This window comes from Watersipora subatra, chromosome 1 (genome assembly GCF_963576615.1).
Source record: "Watersipora subatra chromosome 1, tzWatSuba1.1, whole genome shotgun sequence".
Taxonomy (NCBI): domain Eukaryota; kingdom Metazoa; phylum Bryozoa; class Gymnolaemata; order Cheilostomatida; family Watersiporidae; genus Watersipora; species Watersipora subatra.
Genome location: NC_088708.1, coordinates 79,244,656 through 79,265,895, shown reverse-complemented (window position 1 = coordinate 79,265,895; position 21,240 = coordinate 79,244,656).

The window sequence follows — 21,240 nt, the reverse complement described above, 5'->3', positions numbered from 1 at the left end:
TTCTATTCATCAAGACAAGATTGCTGGCACTTTTCTCACCAACCAACAGCCTACACTCTACAAGCAGCTTAGTAATAGAGCAGCTCAGCTTTCAACACCCAAGCAGATCAACGACCTCAACATGGATGAAATACTGGAATTTCTCAAAGACCAGTATGACCCTAAGCGCTTCATTGTTAGAGAGCGTTACAAGTATTGGAGTGACATGCAGAGGAAACCTGGAGAAACTATTCAAGAGTTAGCTGCCAGAATTCGTCAAGATGCAACTACATGTGCCTTCATAGACATTACAGATCCATTAGATGAGGCTCTCAGAACAAGATTTATCTGCTCTGTAAACAATGAAGCAGTTCTCAAATCTCTCTTCAAGGTCAAGGACAATGAACTCAACTTCAACAAAGCTATACAGGTAGCACAGGAAACAGAAGAAGCAGCTAAAGTTGCCAAAGAGACAGTTTATGGAAACTCGTCTAAAGTCAACAAGGTTGCTCAACAGAAATCAAGATACAAACCAATCCAGAAAAACAACTCTACACCTGACAAGCAGAAGAAAGGAAAGCTATGCTACAGATGTGACCGAACTAACCATACAGCGGATGACTGCAGATTCAAAGCAGCCACCTGCAACTTTTGTTCTAAACAAGGTCACATAGAAAGAGCATGCAAGAAAAAGAAATCATCTGCAGCAGAAAAACCAGTAAAGATGATAGAATGCACATCAACCAAGATGGTGAAACTTGCTGAAAACATCAAACTGGAGGGAGACAACTTCACACTTGAACTGGACACTGGAGCATGTGACAACTTCATCTGTAAATCAATATGGGAGAAGCTAGGAAAGCCAAATCTAAAACCTACTACAGTTAACTACAAATCAGCCTCAGGACATCTCATAGAGACGCTTGGCAGATGTGAGCTAACTGCCCAATTGGATGCACAGAAAGAAGTCAGACTACCATTTGTGATTAGTGCTGTACAAGATCTCAACCTACTAGGAAGAACTGCTATACAGCAACTAGGCATCTCTATTGATGACAAGCTACAACAGAACCTTGTATCAACAATCACAGAGAACCAGCCAGATGGGAGGTTACAAATCAAGTGTAAGGAGATGTGCAAAGAATTTCCAGAAATATTCAAAGACGAGCTAGGATGTCTCAAGAACTTTGAACTAGAGATAAACTTCAAACCTTCAACAAAGCCAGTCTTCTGCCGACCCAGACCAGTTCCTATTGCCTTGACAGAAGAGCTCAACCAAGCATACGAAGCAGGTGTAGCTAAAGGCATATGGGAACCAACTCAATTCAACCAGTATGGAACACCAGTTGTACCTGTACGCAAATCTACAACAGGACAAGCTGCAGGGAAGATCAGAGTATGTGGAGACTACTCCAAGACTATCAATAATCAGCTAGAAACACATAGGAAACCTATCCCACTACCAGAAGATCTAATCAGAAAACTAGGTGGAGGCTATTGCTACACAAAGATTGATTTAGCAGATGCCTACAATCAAATATTGTTGGCACCAGAAAGTCAACGACGACTAGCATTATCAACACACCGAGGAGTACTACTACAGAAGAGGTTGCCCTTTGGCATAAGCTCAGCACCAGGGTATTTTCAAGAAATCATGGAGCAACTGACACAAGACCTCCCAGGAGTAGCAGTATACCTAGATGATATACTAGTGAGTGGAGCCAATGCAGAGAGCCATCTACAAAACTTACGTCGACTTCTTCAAAGATTAGAAGAAAGAGGGCTCAGATGTAGAAAAGACAAGTGCTGTTTTGCTCAACCTACAGTAGAGTATCTGGGACACAAACTCACTTCAAAGGGAATCACTAAAGGAAAGAAGGCAGATGCAGTACAACAGATGCCAGTCCCAACAGACTTAACTCAGCTAAGATCTTTCTTAGGAGCTACACAATTCTACAGCAAGTTCATACCCAATCTGTCACAACTCACAGGACCATTGCACAAACTGACACGCAAAGGAGAGACCTGGAAGTGGGGCACTGAACAAGAAAAGAGCTTCAGCAAACTGAAAGATATGCTATCAACTGATAGTGTCTTAGCACACTTCAACCCAGATCTTGACATTGGAATCTCATGTGATGCTTCAGAAACTGGACTGGGAGCTGTACTATTTCATCGTTATCCTGATGGAAGTGAGAGACCAATAGCCAATGTTTCAAAAACACTGACCAGCACACAGAGGAAATATGGACAAATACAAAAAGAAGCTCTCTCAATCATATTTGCTCTAAAGAAGTATCACCAGTACCTGTATGGTCGACGGTTTATCTTGGTAACTGACCACAGACCTCTTCTCACACTTCTAGGACCTACCAAAGGAGTTCCAGCTCTAGCAGCCAACAGACTAGCAAGATGGGCACTGGTACTAAATCAGTATGACTACACCATAGTCACTGACAATGCTACCAGCTTCACCTCAGGAGAGTTTCAGCAGTGGTGTCAAGAGAGAAGCATTGTTCACCTCACTGGAGCACCCTACCATCCAGCTACAAATGGCGCAGCTGAAAGACTAGTACAATCCTTCAAACAAGCCATGAAGAAATCGTCACTCTCACCTAAATCTGCACTACAACAGTTCCTGATGCACTATAGAAGGACACCACTTCCTACAGGATACTCTCCCAGTCAGCTGCTGAATGGAAGACAGATGAGATCCAAGATTGACACCCTATTGCCATCACCCGCACACATAGCACAGTTTCATCAATCCAGAGAAGTCAACCGATCGGCAGAAAAGACAGTTAGCAAGATACACAGCTACAATCTTGGAGCACCATGCTATGCCTTGTATCATGGACCTAGACGCAACAGACAACCTAGATGGGTTCCAGCCATTGTTACTAAGATATATGGAACTCGTAGTCTCAATGTCAAAGTGGTACCAAAGGGACCTACTTGGAGAAGACATGTTGAACAACTCAGACCAAGATACTCAACAGAAGAAGATCAAGACCCTGGAGATAAACCTGATATAACAGAGGAGACAAAACTGCAACTACCAGCCCCTACAACTGTAACAGAGCAACCTCCGTCTAGAAGAAGACCACGCAACCCTCGTCTACCTGATGGAGATGAGTATAGCAGAGACAAACCCCGAAGGTCTAAGAGAACCAGAAAGAACCTTTAGCTTAGTGAGGAGGTGTCATGCAAGTGCCAAGTATTATTGGTACTTTGCCAACAAACATTATGCTTTTTAGCTAAAGCTTTATACAAGCTAATATTATATAGTACTGTCTCATTATAGCTATTAATAATGCTTGTAGCTTTTTACAAAGCTTTTCTATGACCAAACATATAAATACTTGGGTTTTCTGTTATCAAATCAGTTGTCTCTGGAGTGTGCAATAAACCATTTCTCTAATTTAATACTCTATTTAATTGCTTCTGTGCAGAAACATAACAGTTTGTCAACAATTTCAAAAAATAAAAAATTCAAAAGGTTATATTAATAATGATCAAAAGAGCACATTAGGCGTGCACATTTGCATTGTATGCTTATGTGTATAAGTTATATATGTGTTGCACTATATTATAAGTACAGCACATTTGCATTGTATGCTTATGTGTATAAGTTATATATGTGTTGCACTATATTATAAGTACAACACATTTGCATTGTATGCTTATGTGTATAAGTTATATATGTGTTGCACTATATTATAAGTACAACACATTTGCATTGTATGCTTATGTGTATAAGTTATATATGTGTTGCACTATATTATAAGTACAGCACATTTGCATTGTATGCTTATGTGTATAAGTTATATATGTGTTGCACTATATTATAAGTACAACACATTTGCATTGTATGCTTATGTGTATAAGTTATATATGGGTTGCACTATATTATAAGTACAACACATTTTCATTGTATGCTTATGTGTATAAGTTATATATGTGTTGCACTATATTATAAGTACAACACATTTGCATTGTATGCTTATGTGTATAAGTTATATATGGGTTGCACTATATTATAAGTACAACACATTTGCATTGTATGCTTATGTGTATAAGTTATATATGTGTTGCACTATATTATAAGTACAACACATTTGCATTGTATGCTTATGTGTATAAGTTATATATGTGTTGCACTATATTATAAGTACAACACATTTGCATTGTATGCTTATGTGTATAAGTTATATATGTGTTGCACTATATTATAAGTACAACACATTTGCATTGTATGCTTATGTGTATAAGTTATATATGTGTTGCACTATATTATAAGTACAACACATTTGCATAGTATGCTTATGTGTATAAGTTATATATGTGTTGCACTATATTATAAGTACAACACATTTGCATTGTATGCTTATGTGTATAAGTTATATATGTGTTGCACTATATTATAAGTACAACACATTTGCATTGTATGCTTATGTGTATAAGTTATATATGTGTTGCACTATATTATAAGTACAACACATTTGCATTGTATGCTTATGTGTATAAGTTATATATGTGTTGCACTATATTATAAGTACAACACATTTGCATTGTATGCTTATGTGTATAAGTTATATATGTGTTGCACTATATTATAAGTACAACACATTTGCATTGTATGCTTATGTGTATAAGTTATATATGTGTTGCACTATATTATAAGTACAACACATTTGCATTGTATGCTTATGTGTATAAGTTATATATGTGTTGCACTATATTATAAGTACAACACATTTGCATTGTATGCTTATGTGTATAAGTTATATATGTGTTGCACTATATTATAAGTACAACACATTTGCATTGTATGCTTATGTGTATAAGTTATATATGTGTTGCACTATATTATAAGTACAACACATTTGCATTGTATGCTTATGTGTATAAGTTATATATGTGTTGCACTATATTATAAGTACAACACATTTGCATTGTATGCTTATGTGTATAAGTTATATATGTGTTGCACTATATTATAAGTACAACACATTTGCATTGTATGCTTATGTGTATAAGTTATATATGTGTTGCACTATATTATAAGTACAACACATTTGCATTGTATGCTTATGTGTATAAGTTATATATGTGTTGCACTATATTATAAGTACAACACATTTGCATTGTATGCTTATGTGTATAAGTTGTATATGTGTTGCACTATATTATAAGTACAACACATTTGCATTGTATGCTTATGTGTATAAGTTATATATGTGTTGCACTATATTATAAGTACAACACATTTGCATTGTATGCTTATGTGTATAAGTTATATATGTGTTGCACTATATTATAAGTACAACACATTTGCATTGTATGCTTATGTGTATAAGTTATATATGTGTTGCACTATATTATAAGTACAGCACATTTGCATTGTATGCTTATGTGTATAAGTTATATATGTGTTGCACTATATTATAAGTACAACACATTTGTAAAGTCTGTATAGCCCAGGGGTTAAGCATGTAGATAGGAGCTTGTAATCCAAGATTTTAATAGATATAGCTGGACACACACACAAAGGAACACACACATGCAAGCACGCAAATACACACAAATACACACAAACACACACAACACACACAAAAACACGCAAACACACACACACAAACACAAAAAAACACAAACACGCACACACGCAAACACACACACAAACACACCCACAAATACAAACACACACGCACGCCCACACGCACACACACAGACACACACACGCACACACACACACGCAGACACGCACACACACACAAACTTTGAGAAATACATATATATATATAGATAGAACTTACGCTAAGAGAGTTATAACGAAGTTTTAAAAGTCTTGATAGACATTTATATATCATTTGGAACATGACAACGTAATGCGTATTATTTTGCCATTATTAATTGTTTGAACCACTACTAATTAAATACTCATCTTATTTGTTGAAAACTTCTTTATAGGCAATCTAAATATGTTTCTATCCTGGATTTGTAAATATTTTGTAAATATAATATTATGCTCATTTGCCAGTTGGTAAGTTTCATAGATTCAGAGCCACTGCAGATTAGCAAAAATGTAAAAATGACACTCAGGTTACGTAACCATTCATGTGGAAGTGCGAAAATGGCATCTCTACACCCAAAGGGTTAAATAACATTATTTATGAATTTATTGCTTATTGTTAGACCTTAGTTTCTACTTATTAGAACTTATTATTTTTTAGAACAAAATATTTACAAATTAGATTATGATTTTATAGATAGACACTACTTCTGGTCAGCATGACTACTCTGGCAGTTTTATGTAAAAGGGAGCTTTTTGGGGTCATTTTTGGCTGAGAAGCAAACACAATTTCAACATAAATGATATTAGTAACAACAAACTCTTATTTTATTAGTACCTGTATTTCATGTGTACATCTGTTTTGCAGTATTAGATTGATGTGAACGTTTTTGGGCTATTTCACAGAGCTGTTGTTTTTCAGGATTACCTCATGGTAGAAACTATTATAATGATTGACTTTCTATTAAAATGTACATCTGCTTCCAGAATTGGAATTTACTTTTAAGAAAGCTCAAATTAAGAGGAGCATCGCTTTTAATTATTTTAAAAGCAAAATTTTTTGTAAAATACTCACGATGGATGTAAGTGTTTCTTAACTCAATTTCCGGAAGTGTGGCAATCCTTAAGGTAGCAAAAATTTGGTATTCAAATCCGTGATGTGGTGTTGGCAAATCAAGGTCTAAGGACAACGTCTGATTAGAAGCTGTTTGAGAACCTTCCACATAGGTAGCACCTATCAATGTACAAGCAATTTATGGGAAGTGGGTACAGGACTAATATTTAAAAGTTCACAACAAAGAATAATGTCAGGCTGACAAAGGCAAAGCTATAACAACCAAGAATTTCATCTATCTAATTTACATGAAATACTGCTCAGCAAATATGTTGTTAATCTTGTAGCACAATTAATATCGGGCTATGCATAATTAATTACTAGAAGCTAAACTATTGTAATTTCCAGTGTAGGCCTATCCATATTAATAAAACGTATAATTACAGCTGCCAGTATGTAGCTATTAAAGGGTGATAAACACTTTCATGTTTTAGCTTGAGTCTATTACTGGGTCGTGCTGCCGGTTAAATTTACCTAGGAGTCGACATACAGACAAGAATAAAAAGAAACGTTGATAATAAATGTATAAGTAAATCAATAAAAGGGAAATATGCTCCCTCATTAGCAAAGTAAGAAAGATTAACCTTGTAGATCTGTAAGTAATAGAAAGGGAAATCCTTTTGTTCTTCTTTCTTTCCATTCCAATACTGAAGCAACTCTAGTACGTCGCTCTACTCCATATAGAGTTACACTCCAATTTGCTCTGTAGCTCCCATTCACTTCTTTTATATCAACTGTAGAGTTGTTGGCAACAATATTTGCAGCTGAAAAAAACAACTTTAAAATCAATCAATGAGGTAAAAGTATTCTTAACGATGAATTTGCACAACATTTTTAGCAAATTTTTATCAGAAAGTATTTATATTATTCTATCATCTGCAATTGTTTTTGATGTTTTAGGTGATCTGACTGCCAGGATATTTCACGATTGAAATTAACAAAACTTGATCTCAGTTCAGATGCTTGGAAGAAAATTACGTCCAAAATGATGTCAGTAGTCCTTATTGTTGCTATAGCTGATATTGGCTATTGTGTTCAAGGTGAAGTGTTATACATTTCTTTTGTTTCGATCTCTTTCCAACGATAGATGTCATAATCGCTCTTTAGCTTGATCTGAGCATTTTAACCACGATCAAGTTTTATCGATTTTAATCTTGAAACATCCTGGTAGTCAGATCACCTAAAACATCAAAAACAATTGCAAATCATAGAAAAATATCAACACTTTCTGATAAAAATTTGCCAAACATTTTGTGCAAGTTTACCTTTGAATGATACTGAAGTTTTAAGCACTAAATGAACTTTATAGAAATAAAAATGAAACTTTGCTGTGACTAAAACGTTGTAGTTGATTAAATAACATTTGAAGCGTCGCTGATGCAATGTTTAATTTGTCATTGATAAACTTAAACAAGGTTACTATAATCGGATGTTCTAGTGCACAGTCTTTTTTGCCAGTAATTTAAGCTGTTCGTAAACCTATACTAAAGCTAAAGCAGGGTTTTTCTTAAACTTGCCCTTTTCTATAAATATAGATAGATAGATAAATAGATAGATAGATAGATAGATTGATAGATAACTAGATAGATAGATAGATAGATAGATAGATAGATAGATAGATAGATAGATAGATAGATAGATAGATAGATAGATAGATAGATAGATGGATAGATAGATAGATAGATAGATAGATAGATAGATAGATAGATAGATAGATGGATAGATAGATAGATAGATGGATAGATAGATAGATAGATAGATAGATAGATAGATAGATAGATAGATAGATAGATAGATAGATAGATAGATAGATAGATAGATAGATAGATAGATAGATAGATAGATAGATAGATAGATAGATGGATAGATGGATGGATAGATGGATGGATAGATGGATGGATAGATAGATGGATAAATAGATGGATAGATAGATGGATAGATGGATAGATAGATAGATGGATAGATGGATAGGTGGATGGATAGATGGATGGATAGATAGATGGATAGATAGATGGATAGATAGATAGGTAGGTAGATAGATAGGTAGATTGGTAGATAGATAGGTAGATAGATACGTAGATAGATAGATAGGTAGGTAGATAGATAGGTAGATTGGTAGATAGATAGATAGATAGATAGGTAGGTAGATACAGTAGATATATAGATAGATAGATAGATAGATAGATAGATAGGTAGATAGATAGATAGATAGATATAGATAGATAGATATAGATAGATATAGATAGAACATAGGCATATGTAAACATTCAGCATGTTACTCCATCCTATACTTACCTGCACAGTATCTTCCTGAAAGGGCAAGAGATTGTGTGCACAATAGAAATAATGCCCATACCATTCTTAAGAATCTAGTTTTATCGCGAACTACCCAGACTTGCTACTACATGTTGGCTCAAGTATTACAAAAAGTTTAGGAATTTTAGGACTTCATAAAATGTTTCACTCTGACATATTAACAGAGGTTCAATAATGCGTCAAGGCCTGATGTAGAATAGTCAACTGTAAATCACTGTATTTTCCTACTGAAACATCCGTAAAAAAATTCTGCTATTGAATTTTATCAAAAAAACCTTCAGTGTTCCGCATAAAAGTAAAAACTCAAAAGAAGTAAATTCAATTATCAACAAGCCACTTCAAACAATCAAAAATAGTTTTGTTCTCATCTTGAGCAGTTTAAAAGATTAACACACGCAATTTTATGAAGTAAAATGAAACAGTGACAATTTTATTAGATATGAGCTGTAAAGGGTATTTGTTTCAGGTCTCTCCTAAAAATATCTATAGTGACTATATCTAGCAGAGGAACTTACCAAGGTGATCAAAAGCATTTCTTACATTGTTAATATTTTGTTTCAGGTAATCAATAAATGCTTGTTATCAAGAGAATTTGACAACGCAGTTGTTTTAAATTTATATAAGTAACACTTGATTCTCGTGAACCCTTAAGAAATATTTTAGTTCATAACTTTGAAATATTTGAGACACACTTGTAGCTTACACTAGAGTCGGTATAATTTTACTGTGCGGCTAAAAGTGTTCACCAATGACATTCTACACGTTTTCATTCATTGGAAGTGAAAGAATGCTTTAAAAACAATAATGTTTTTTATAAAGATTATTCTCCTTGAAAAAGCATTACCCAAATTTACACTTGAAATTAATAAGAAGAGGTTGCTCCTATTAAATTGTCATGAAGAAAATATTGTAAAACATGCTTTTTTATAGTTGAGTTGTTGCAAAAAGATTTTAAAATTTTAATTTCAACTTGGTTGGTTGAAACAAACAGGTGAAGATGCAGAGGTTTAGGGAAGTGTAACAATTTTATTTAGGTAAGATGAGGTGGCAATGTGAATTAATTTAATTTATTTTTGAAATCTTGCTACATTGGTATATTTATAAAGCTTGCTACATTGGTATGTTTATAAAGCTTGCTACATTGTATGTTTATAAAGCTTACTACATTGGTATGTTTATAAAGCTTGTTACATTGGTATGTTTATAAAGCTTGCTACATTGTATGTTTATAAAGCTTACTACATTGGTATGTTTATAAAGCTTGCTACATTGGTATGTTTATAAAGCTTGCTACATTGGTATGTTTATAAAGCTTGTTACATTGGTATGTTTATAAAGCTTGCTACATTGGTATGTTTATAAAGCTTGCTACATTGGTATGTTTATAAATCTTGCTTTATCGGTATGTTTATAAAGCTTGCTACATTGGTATGTTTATAAAGCTTGCTACATTGGTATGTTTATAAAACTGGCTACATTGGTATGTTTATAAAGCTTGGTACATTCGTATATTTATAAAGCTGGCTACATCGGTATATTTATAAAGCTTGCTAAATTGACATGTTTATCGATTGAGCAAGCAATTATAAGAAGCTAAGAAAAATCTAGAAAGCGAAAAAATTCCAAAAAATCATTTTTTTTGTCATTGTCAAGGACTCTACGCTATTATGTCTACGTTCACTACTCTGCATAGTAATGAAAACCAATGTTATTTAGCTTGGAAAATGACTTTCAACATTGTTAATCACACTTGGGTTTTTATGAACGATTCTGATTTTGAAAATCCTTTCCAAACCATGTTCTCCATCATTTTATATAATTCTATTGCTAAAAATACATGAATACGATTCAAAATCGTACTCCCGTATTTTTAGTTAAAAATAGTTAGAGTTAGTTAATAGTTAAAAAGAAGAAAATAGCTAAAAACAAGTTGAAAAATAGCTTTAAATGGAAACAAAAATACGAATTGCCAAAAGATTTTCCAAAGTTTACAACAAACAAAGAACAGTCAAAAGGTCAACCAACAATTGTGCCAGGTTAACTCGTACTATATGGTGGACGGCCAAGTGAAGAAAATGTGGGATTTGGAAAGACAACAGTTTGGAAAGACACAATGCCCAAAGCAGAAATAAAAGAGAGGGGAGAGAGGGGGAGAGGGAGAGAAAAGAGAGAGAGGAGAGAGAGGAGAGAGAGGGGAGAGAGGAGAGAGAGAAGGCAGAGAGCGAAGAGAGGGGAGAGAGGAGAAAAAGGAGAAAGAGAGAAGAGAAAATGAGTGAGAGAGAGGGGAGAGGGGTAAGAGAGAGTAGAGAGGCTAGAAGGGGTAAAGGGGGTAGAGGGGGGAGAGGGAGAGAGAGGGAGAGAGAGGGAGAGAGGAAGAAAGAGGGAGAGAGAGAGGGAGAGAGAGGGAAAGAGAGAGGGAGAGAGAAGGAGAAAGAGAGACAGAGACAGAGGGAGAAAAGGAGAGAGAGGGAGGGATAAAGATGGAGAGGGAGAGAGAGGGGGAGAGAGAGGGAGAGAGAGGGGGAGAGAGGGAGAGAGAGAGGGAGAGAAAGAGGGGGAGAGAGAGGGAGAGGGAAGGAGAGAGAGGGAGAGAGAGGGAGTGAGAGGGAGAAGGAGGGAGAAGGAGGGAGAGAGAGGGAGAGAGAGGGAGAGAGAGGGAGAGAGAGGGAGAGAGAGGGAGAGAGAGGGAGAGAGAGGGAGAGAGAGGGAGAGAGAGGGAGAGAGAAGGAGAGAGAGGGAGAGAGAGGGGGTGAGAGAAGGGGAGAGAGAGGGGAGAGAGAGGAAGAGGGAGAGAAAGGGAGGGAGAGAGAGGGAGAGTAAGGGAGGGAGAGGGATGGAGAGGGTGAGAGGGAGAGAGAGGGGAGAGAGTAGGAGAGATGGGGAGAGAGTAGGAGAGATGGGGAGAGAGGGAGAAAGAGGGAGAGAGTGAGGGGGAGAGAGAGGGAGAGAGAGAGGGAGGGAGAGGGAGAGGGAGAAGGAGGGAGAGAGAGAGTGAGAGAGAGTGAGAGAGAGAGGGAGAGAGAGGGAGAGAGAGAGAGAGGGAGAGGGAGAGGGAGACAGAAAGATAGAGGAGGGAGAGCCGGAGAGAAAGAGGGAGAGAGAGAAAAAGTATTCATCAGCAAAAAGTGTATCTTCTACATGAATAAACAGCTGCTTGAAGATTTTGTTTCTTCTTTCAATGCTTAACGGTCTGCTCAGCTCTATCTCTGCTTCTTCATTACTTCTAAAAAATTTTGGTGAACATGTTATGTGGTCAATATCCCATTTGTTGACAAATCTCTTAAAACTGTCCGCCATAAATTGTGAACCATTAGCACTCACTATCATGCTGGGAAACTCAATCATGCAAAACAAGCTTTCCAATGCACACAACGCTGTGTTTGTGTCTGCTAAGTCTTTCAACTCATGCACTGATATGTACCTGTTATAGCAATCTACCACTATTAAGTAGTTTGTTCCATTTTTTTAAACAAATCTATGGTAATCCCCAGTACGCCTTTTCAGGAATTTGTGTACTTAGAAGATGCTCTCCTGCTTGCCTACAAAACTCTTCGCATTTTAAGCACTTTCTAGCCATCTCTCTGATGTTCTTATACACATTCCTAGCCATCACACGACTTCGGCAGCTGTGCGTAAGCACTTTATTTTTCCCTGATGGCCTTTGGGTAAGTCTCGTAAAGCTTTCTCTCCTAATGCGGTAATGAATACTCTGGTCTCATAAAACATTTCTATGTAAAGGAATCGACCAAGTTTCTTTACTTGCTCCTTGTCATGCAAGTGCCAAGTATTATTGGTACTTTGCCAACAAACATTATGCTTTTTAGCTAAAGCTTTATACAAGCTAATATTATATAGTACTGTCTCATGATAGCTATTAATAATGCTTGTAGCTTTTTACAAAGCTTTTCTATGACCAAACATATAAATACTTGGGTTTTCTGTTATCAAATCAGTTGTCTCTGGAGTGTGCAATAAACCATTTCTCTAATTTAATACTCTATTTAATTGCTTCTGTGCAGAAACATAACAGAAGCTAATTGGCGACAAGGATTTCTCTTTTGAACAGTTACAAAGAGTTTTGTTCAGATTTTATCATTGATAAAAGCGATACAAAGAGTTCTAGTTTATTACAAGAGTAACTGTTCAAAATTGCACCACTACAATGGCAGAAGTAGCAGACCTGATCAAGCTAATGCAGAAGCAGCAGGAGGACCAGAGACAGCAGCAAGAGGAGCAGAGAAAGCAGCAAGAAGAGCATAGACAACATCAGCATGAGGAGTTCAAGCAGCAACAAGAGGAATACAGATGTCAGCAAGATGAAAGAATGGAGGAGAATAAGAAACTGATGGAGCTACTACTACAAAACCTACAACGGAAACAAGAAACAGCTGCAACCGCTGTTCCAGCCTTCCCAGGTTTTGACCCAACAGCAGAGCTACTAACAGATTACATAGACAGATTCAACACATTCATTGCAGCAAATTCTATTCATCAAGACAAGATTGCTGGCACTTTTCTCACCAACCAACAGCCTACACTCTACAAGCAGCTTAGTAATATGGCAGCTCAGCTTTCAACACCCAAGCAGATCAACGACCTCAACATGGATGAAATACTGGAATTTCTCAAAGACCAGTATGACCCTAAGCGCTTCATTGTTAGAGAGCGTTACAAGTATTGGAGTGACATGCAGAGGAAACCTGGAGAAACTATTCAAGAGTTAGCTGCCAGAATTCGTCAAGATGCAGCTACATGTGCCTTCATAGACATTACAGATCCATTAGATGAGGCTCTCAGAACAAGATTTATCTGCTCTGTAAACAATGAAGCAGTTTTCAAATCTCTCTTCAAGGTCAAGGACAATGAACTCAACTTCAACAAAGCTATACAGTTAGCACAGGAAACAGAAGAAGCAGCTAAAGTTGCCAAAGAGACAGTTTATGGAAACTCGTCTAAAGTCAACAAGGTTGCTCAACAGAAATCAAGATACAAACCAATCCAGAAAAACAACTCTACACCTGACAAGCAGAAGGAAGGAAAGCTATGCTACAGATGTGACCGAACTAACCATACAGCGGATGACTGCAGATTCAAAGCAGCCACCTGCAACTTTTGTTCTAAACAAGGTCACATAGAAAGAGCATGCAAGAAAAAGAAATCATCTGCAGCAGAAAAACCAGTAAAGATGATAGAATGCACATCAACCAAGATGGTGAAACTTGCTGAAAACATCAAACTGGAGGGAGACAACTTCACACTTGAACTGGACACTGGAGCATGTGACAACTTCATCTGTAAATCAATATGGGAGAAGCTAGGAAAGCCAAACCTAAAACCTACTACAGTTAACTACAAATCAGCCTCAGGACATCTCATAGAGACGCTTGGCAGATGTGAGCTAACTGCCCAATTGGATGCACAGAAAGAAGTCAGACTACCATTTGTGATTAGTGCTGTACAAGATCTCAACCTACTAGGGAGAACTGCTATACAGCAACTAGGCATCTCTATTGATGACAAGCTACAACAGAACCTTGTATCAACAATCACAGAGAACCAGCCAGATGGGAGGTTACAAATCAAGTGTAAGGAGATGTGCAAAGAATTTCCAGAAATATTCAAAGACGAGCTAGGATGTCTCAAGAACTTTGAACGAGAGATAAACTTCAAACCTTCAACAAAGCCAGTCTTCTGCCGACCCAGACCAGTTCCTATTGCCTTGACAGAAGAGCTCAACCAAGCATACGAAGCAGGTGTAGCTAAAGGCATATGGGAACCAACTCAATTCAACCAGTATGGAACACCAGTTGTACCTGTACGCAAATCTACAACAGGTCAAGCTGCAGGGAAGATCAGAGTATGTGGAGACTACTCCAAGACTATCAATAATCAGCTAGAAACACATAGGAAACCTATCCCACTACCAGAAGATCTAATCAGAAAACTAGGTGGAGGCTATTGCTACACAAAGATTGATTTAGCAGATGCCTACAATCAAATATTGTTGGCACCAGAAAGTCAACGACGACTAGCACTATCAACACACCGAGGAGTACTACTACAGAAGAGGTTGCCCTTTGGCATAAGCTCAGCACCAGGATATTTTCAAGAAATCATGGAGCAACTGACACAAGACCTCTCAGGAGTAACAGTATACCTAGATGATATACTAGTGAGTGGAGCCAATGCAGAGAGCCATCTACAAAACTTACGTCGACTTCTTCAAAGATTAGAAGAAAGAGGGCTCAGATGTAGAAAAGACAAGTGCTGTTTTGCTCAACCTACAGTAGAGTATCTGGGACACAAACTCACTTCAAAGGGAATCACTAAAGGAAAGAAGGCAGATGCAGTACAACAGATGCCAGTCCCAACAGACTTAACTCAGCTAAGATCTTTCTTAGGAGCTACACAATTCTACAGCAAGTTCATACTCAATCTGTCACAACTCACAGGACCATTGCACAAACTGACACGCAAAGGAGAGACCTGGAAGTGGGGCACTGAACAAGAAAAGAGCTTCAACAAACTGAAAGATATGCTATCAACTGATAGTGTCTTAGCACACTTCAACCCAGATCTTGACATTGGAATCTCATGTGATGCTTCAGAAACTGGACTGGGAGCTGTACTATTTCATCGTTATCCTGATGGAAGTGAGAGACCAATAGCCAATGTTTCAAAAACATTGACCAGCACACAGAGGAAATATGGACAAATACAAAAAGAAGCTCTCTCAATCATATTTGCTCTAAAGAAGTATCACCAGTACCTGTATGGTCGACGGTTTATCTTGGTAACTGACCACAGACCTTTTCTCACACTTCTAGGACCTACCAAAGGAGTTCCAGCTCTAGCAGCCAACAGACTAGCAAGATGGGCACTGGTACTAAATCAGTATGACTACACCATAGAATACAGATCTACCCAGCATCATCAAAATGCAGATGTCCTCTCAAGACTGCCAGTTGGACCTGATAAAGAGTTTGATGCAAGAGAAGATGAGGATGATGTTGATACAGTATGCACTATTCACACTATTGGACAACAGCTCAACTCTACAGACTACAATGTTCTAGCAAAGGAGACAAAGAAAGACCCAACACTAGCCACAGTAATGCGCTACACAGCAGAAGGATGGCCTGGTAACAAAGAGATGAAGGAGACTCAGCTGTCACTCTTCCACAAGATCTCAGATTCACTTTCTATCACTGAAGGTTGTCTTCTATATGGCAACAGAGTAGTCATTCCTGTCAAGTTACAACAGGAAGTATTAAAGATCCTTCACCTTGGACACTTTGGAATGGAAAGAATGAAGAAGCTAGCTCGAACTGCTGTCTATTGGCCTCGCATTGACTCTGATATAGAGGAGACAAGCCGACAGTGCACTGCCTGTGCTAAACACCAGAAGCTTCCACAGAAGTATCCTATACATCCCTGGATGCTACCTGAAAAGCCATGGAGTCGTCTTCACTTAGATCATGCAGTGAACTTCATGGGCAGCCAATGGCTAGTGATGATAGATGCCTACTCAAAGTATCCATGCATACACAGGACGTCATCTACTTCTACCAGAGCTACCACAGACATCTTAGAGGAGATATTCGCACACTTTGGATACCCTCACACCATAGTCACTGACAATGCTACCAGCTTCACCTCAGGAGAGTTTCAGCAGTGGTGTCAAGAGAGAAGCATTGTTCACCTCACTGGAGCACCCTACCATCCAGCTACAAATGGCGCAGCTGAAAGACTAGTACAATCCTTCAAACAAGCCATGAAGAAATCGTCACTCTCACCTAAATCTGCACTACAACAGTTCCTGATGCACTATAGAAGGACACCACTTCCTACAGGATACTTTCCCAGTCAGCTGCTGAATGGAAGACAGATGAGATCCAAGATTGACACCCTATTGCCATCACCCGCACACATAGCACAGTTTCATCAATCCAGAGAAGTCAACCGATCGGCAGAAAAGACAGTTAGCAAGATACACAGCTACAATCTTGGAGCACCATGCTATGCCTTGTATCATGGACCTAGACGCAACAGACAACCTAGATGGGTTCCAGCCATTGTTACTAAGATATATGGAACTCGTAGTCTCAATGTCAAAGTGGTACCAAAAGGACCTACTTGGAGAAGACATGTTGAACAACTCAGACCAAGATACTCAACAGAAGAAGATCAAGACCCTGGAGATAAACCTGATATAACAGAGGAGACAAAACTGCAACTAACAGCCCCTACAACTGTAACAGAGCAACCTCCGTCTAGAAGAAGACCACGCAACCCTCGTCTACCTGATGGAGATGAGTATAGCAGAGACAAACCCCGAAGGTCTAAGAGAACCAGAAAAAACCTTTAGCTTAGTGAGGAGGTGTCATGCAAGTGCCAAGTATTATTGGTACTTTGCCAACAAACATTATGCTTTTTAGCTAAAGCTTTATACAAGCTAATATTATATAGTACTGTCTCATGATAGCTATTAATAATGCTTGTAGCTTTTTACAAAGCTTTTCTATGACCAAACATATAAATACTTGGGTTTTCTGTTATCAAATCAGTTGTCTCTGGAGTGTGCAATAAACCATTTCTCTAATTTAATACTCTATTTAATTGCTTCTGTGCAGAAACATAACACTCCTCAATAATCAAATCATTTGAGCATAGACCAAATGAAAGATGTACATTTTGCAGCAAGTATATGGGTACAGTTGAATATGCAACAAACATATAAGTAATTGCACCATGTGAGACTTCCAGGTGCTCTGCTCTCAGTAGTTTCTGCGGCGTTTTATATAGCTTTTGTATTTGATTTGGCTCCGGCCCTCGGTAGTAAGGCCGACTCGGTAGCTGACCCTTGGTCTACTGGAAGTGTTAGCAAAGGCCATGTCGTTTACCGAGTCGGGCTTGGCCCGTTCATAACACTGATCGCTTCGACATCCGCTGTTCTCTCTAGCTCAGCTCTGTCCCAGCAGTCATTATCCTAATATTTCTATACGAAAGTAGGTGCTGTTATAGCAGATACACAGTTATAACAGTATCCTGACACTTATACAAGAGTAGGTAGTCTTATAGCTGATACACAGTTATTATCCTGATACTTATATACAAGAGTAGGTGGTTTTATAGCTGATACACAGTTATTATCCTGATACTTATATACAAGAGTAGGTAGTCTTATAGCTGATATACAGCTATTATCCTGATACCTATATACAAAGGTAGGTAGTCTTATAGCTGATATACAGTTATTAACTTATTATCCTGAAACTTTTGTGCAAGAGTAAGAGTTCCTATAGTTGTTATTCTATGGGGACCACTTTTATTACTCACTACATATATTACTATAGTAATGTGATCATTATTAAAATAATAATGTGGTTATTACAACTCTTCCAAAAATTTAATAAATATTAATATTTTTTCTAATGACATTACATTAATAATTGTCGTTGGAGTAATATAACCTTGTTGAACAAGGTCATCATTGTTTCTATGATAATATGACAAGTTTTCTGACAATGATATGATCATCTGTATTTTTGTAATAATTGCCCCTCATTAGTTTTATCATTATGCATCTGCAACAGATTGTTGCTGATGTTTCAAAACGAACCAGCAATTCTACATAATCAAAGAAAAAGTCAGTTTTTTATTAGCTACAATATTTTACTTTAGTATAATGGGTATAGGTAATATATAGTATAATGGTATAGTATATTTTTGACAAAGTTTTCAATAACTAAATAAAAACTCACTATTTAATTACTATTAACTTACTAACTAATTAAAATAACTAGTTAAAATAATGTTTTCTATAGTCCAATTTATATGATTTTAAACTCTTTACGTTTGAGTGCATGTGCATCAAAAACTCCTGCAAGTATGACACCGTTTAGCAGCCCTTTTGAATCTCAGGTGTTGCTGCAAGAAAGCTGCAAGATATTACTTCCAATTTACATGTATAGTAGACTACTAAATAAATATGCATTGGAAAGCTGAGAAGATTCTCTACAAACTAGGACATTTTTCTAGCAGTTAACATTAGTTTTAAGGGTCGTATAAATTAACGGTATAATACATGTTGCATTTATTTGAATTACTAATTTTTTTTCAATTGGCTGAACTTTAATGCGTTTGTGGAATTTTATAAACATGTTTAACAATGTTTAGAAAAATTCATTGAACTTATTTATGTTTGCTGCTAACAGTTTGCTACCAAAAACCATTCCATGTACAACAAAAGTTGAGTTGTGACTTTCTGCTTCTTCTTAATTTAATAATCCACCAAAAATCAAAACAATTACATAAAAACAAGTGTCATAAACAAACAATATATATAATACTTGCAAAAACTATAAAAAAAACATTTAATCAAATTGATTAGTTTCTATAGTTTTTTTGGCTTACCGTAGCAATTGCTGTCTCACTTTTGTTTTCACATTCCCACAGGTCACTTATTACTGAGATTCCATCTCCATAGTCTTGGAAACCTAAAATATTTTATCTGTTGCTGAGCCATTTTATATAAGCATTCAAACAGATTTTTTTGCAAGTTGAGTGTTTTGTTGGCCATTTTAAATTGTTTTCACACTAAAATAAAGGAATTTTATAGACGAGCAGTGCTAAGCACAAAGAATAGCTTTATTATAGTAGCACAGATTGCCTTGAGTGGGCAGTAATAATATATTATAATAAGGAGCAGGTCAGCCTAGTTCAAGGCAAGAAAAAAAGGAGTGATATATATAGTTAAAGAACATCAATTATATCGGTACTGTTTCAGCTTATTCAGGTTCTTCAATATCTTGGCTTTCAAATGAGCCATTGTTTGACATGGTGAGACAGACATTGGTTGGTGTTTATAGGATTTTCCTAGTGCTCTACCACAAAAGTGTTCAATGGAATAGGCTCGCAAATTATGACATCACAATTTTCATATTCGGTGTTGTGTGCTCTTACCACTTATTTATCAACTACGATAATGACGCTTTTGGCAGGCGAAGGTAGGACAACTCCAGAGAATCAATGAAAATGACGAAGGAATCAGTGTCATTAGCTCTCCATGTACAGAATATTTCTATGATAAATAGCTCAGATTCCAAGCACCATATTATGTTTTCCTGATGATATTATGCACTAGCCCTCTATTTTTATTGGGATGTTGAGGGGCACGACTGAGGCTAATTAATTGCAAGCATCGCGTGATCCCGCAAGAGATACAACTTAATCGATGTGATTTCATTACCTTTATCAACGGCAGTATATTTATTGAAGCATAATCATATTTGGAAAGCAATTTGGAAAACGATACGAATTCTTCAGATAATAATATTACTACAACAACAACTACTTCCAGAATCACCCGAAATCTATTAACCCAGAACATGTGTTTGTATTGGTCGGGTGTTAGCACGATCCCCGAGCATTGTTGATTATTTAGAATCCTAGTTTACTACTACCGTTTTCTGGGTTTAAGAGCACCTATTGTCACAGAAAAGCGCAGCCTCAATGGCAGCGAAAGGGATCGACGACCTAGGGCTAAATGCTAACTATGACATCACATTGTGGAAACCACAACCAAGTATTTTTTTATTGCAGGACATACTTTTGACACCCTGTTTTTCATAGTTCTATTATTCTTTGTATATTGAATATAGGCTCATTCAAAAGCCAAGACTATGAAGTTCTGAAATATATAATAAAAGTACTGATATAATTGATGTTTTTTAACTAATCTACTATAAAAGATGGACGCTGGTCTGTTTACTGACCACATCGTAATATAGCCTGCCACTTTCTATAAAAACTGCTATAAAATACAATGACTCTTGGAAATACTTTAGTGGAAGTTAATAGTATCATGGTGCTTCAAAGAAATACAAGGTGTGTTTATTGTCTGAGTAATAACAAACCTTCATTGAGAAACGAGGATCTCTTTTCACCTTTTCACTGGATTTGAACTCACTTCATGCAAACCGCAAGTCTACTAACAAGCATGTAACCATAAAGTTAAACAGTTCTTTTTGACTTTTTCTTTTTGTCTTGTTATCTTTCAGTCTTTACTTTATCTTTCAATCTTTCATAGTCATTTTTGTGTGTTGTAATTCTATTTCTACAGCTGACAGTCTTTGTTATTGTATAAACGTGTAGACTTGAGAACTTTTGTTAAGTTGGGAATTTTAGCCATTGTTACTAGCCCTAGACCAGCGGTCAAACGCTTTGCTATTATTTTGGTGATGACCTGAATGAT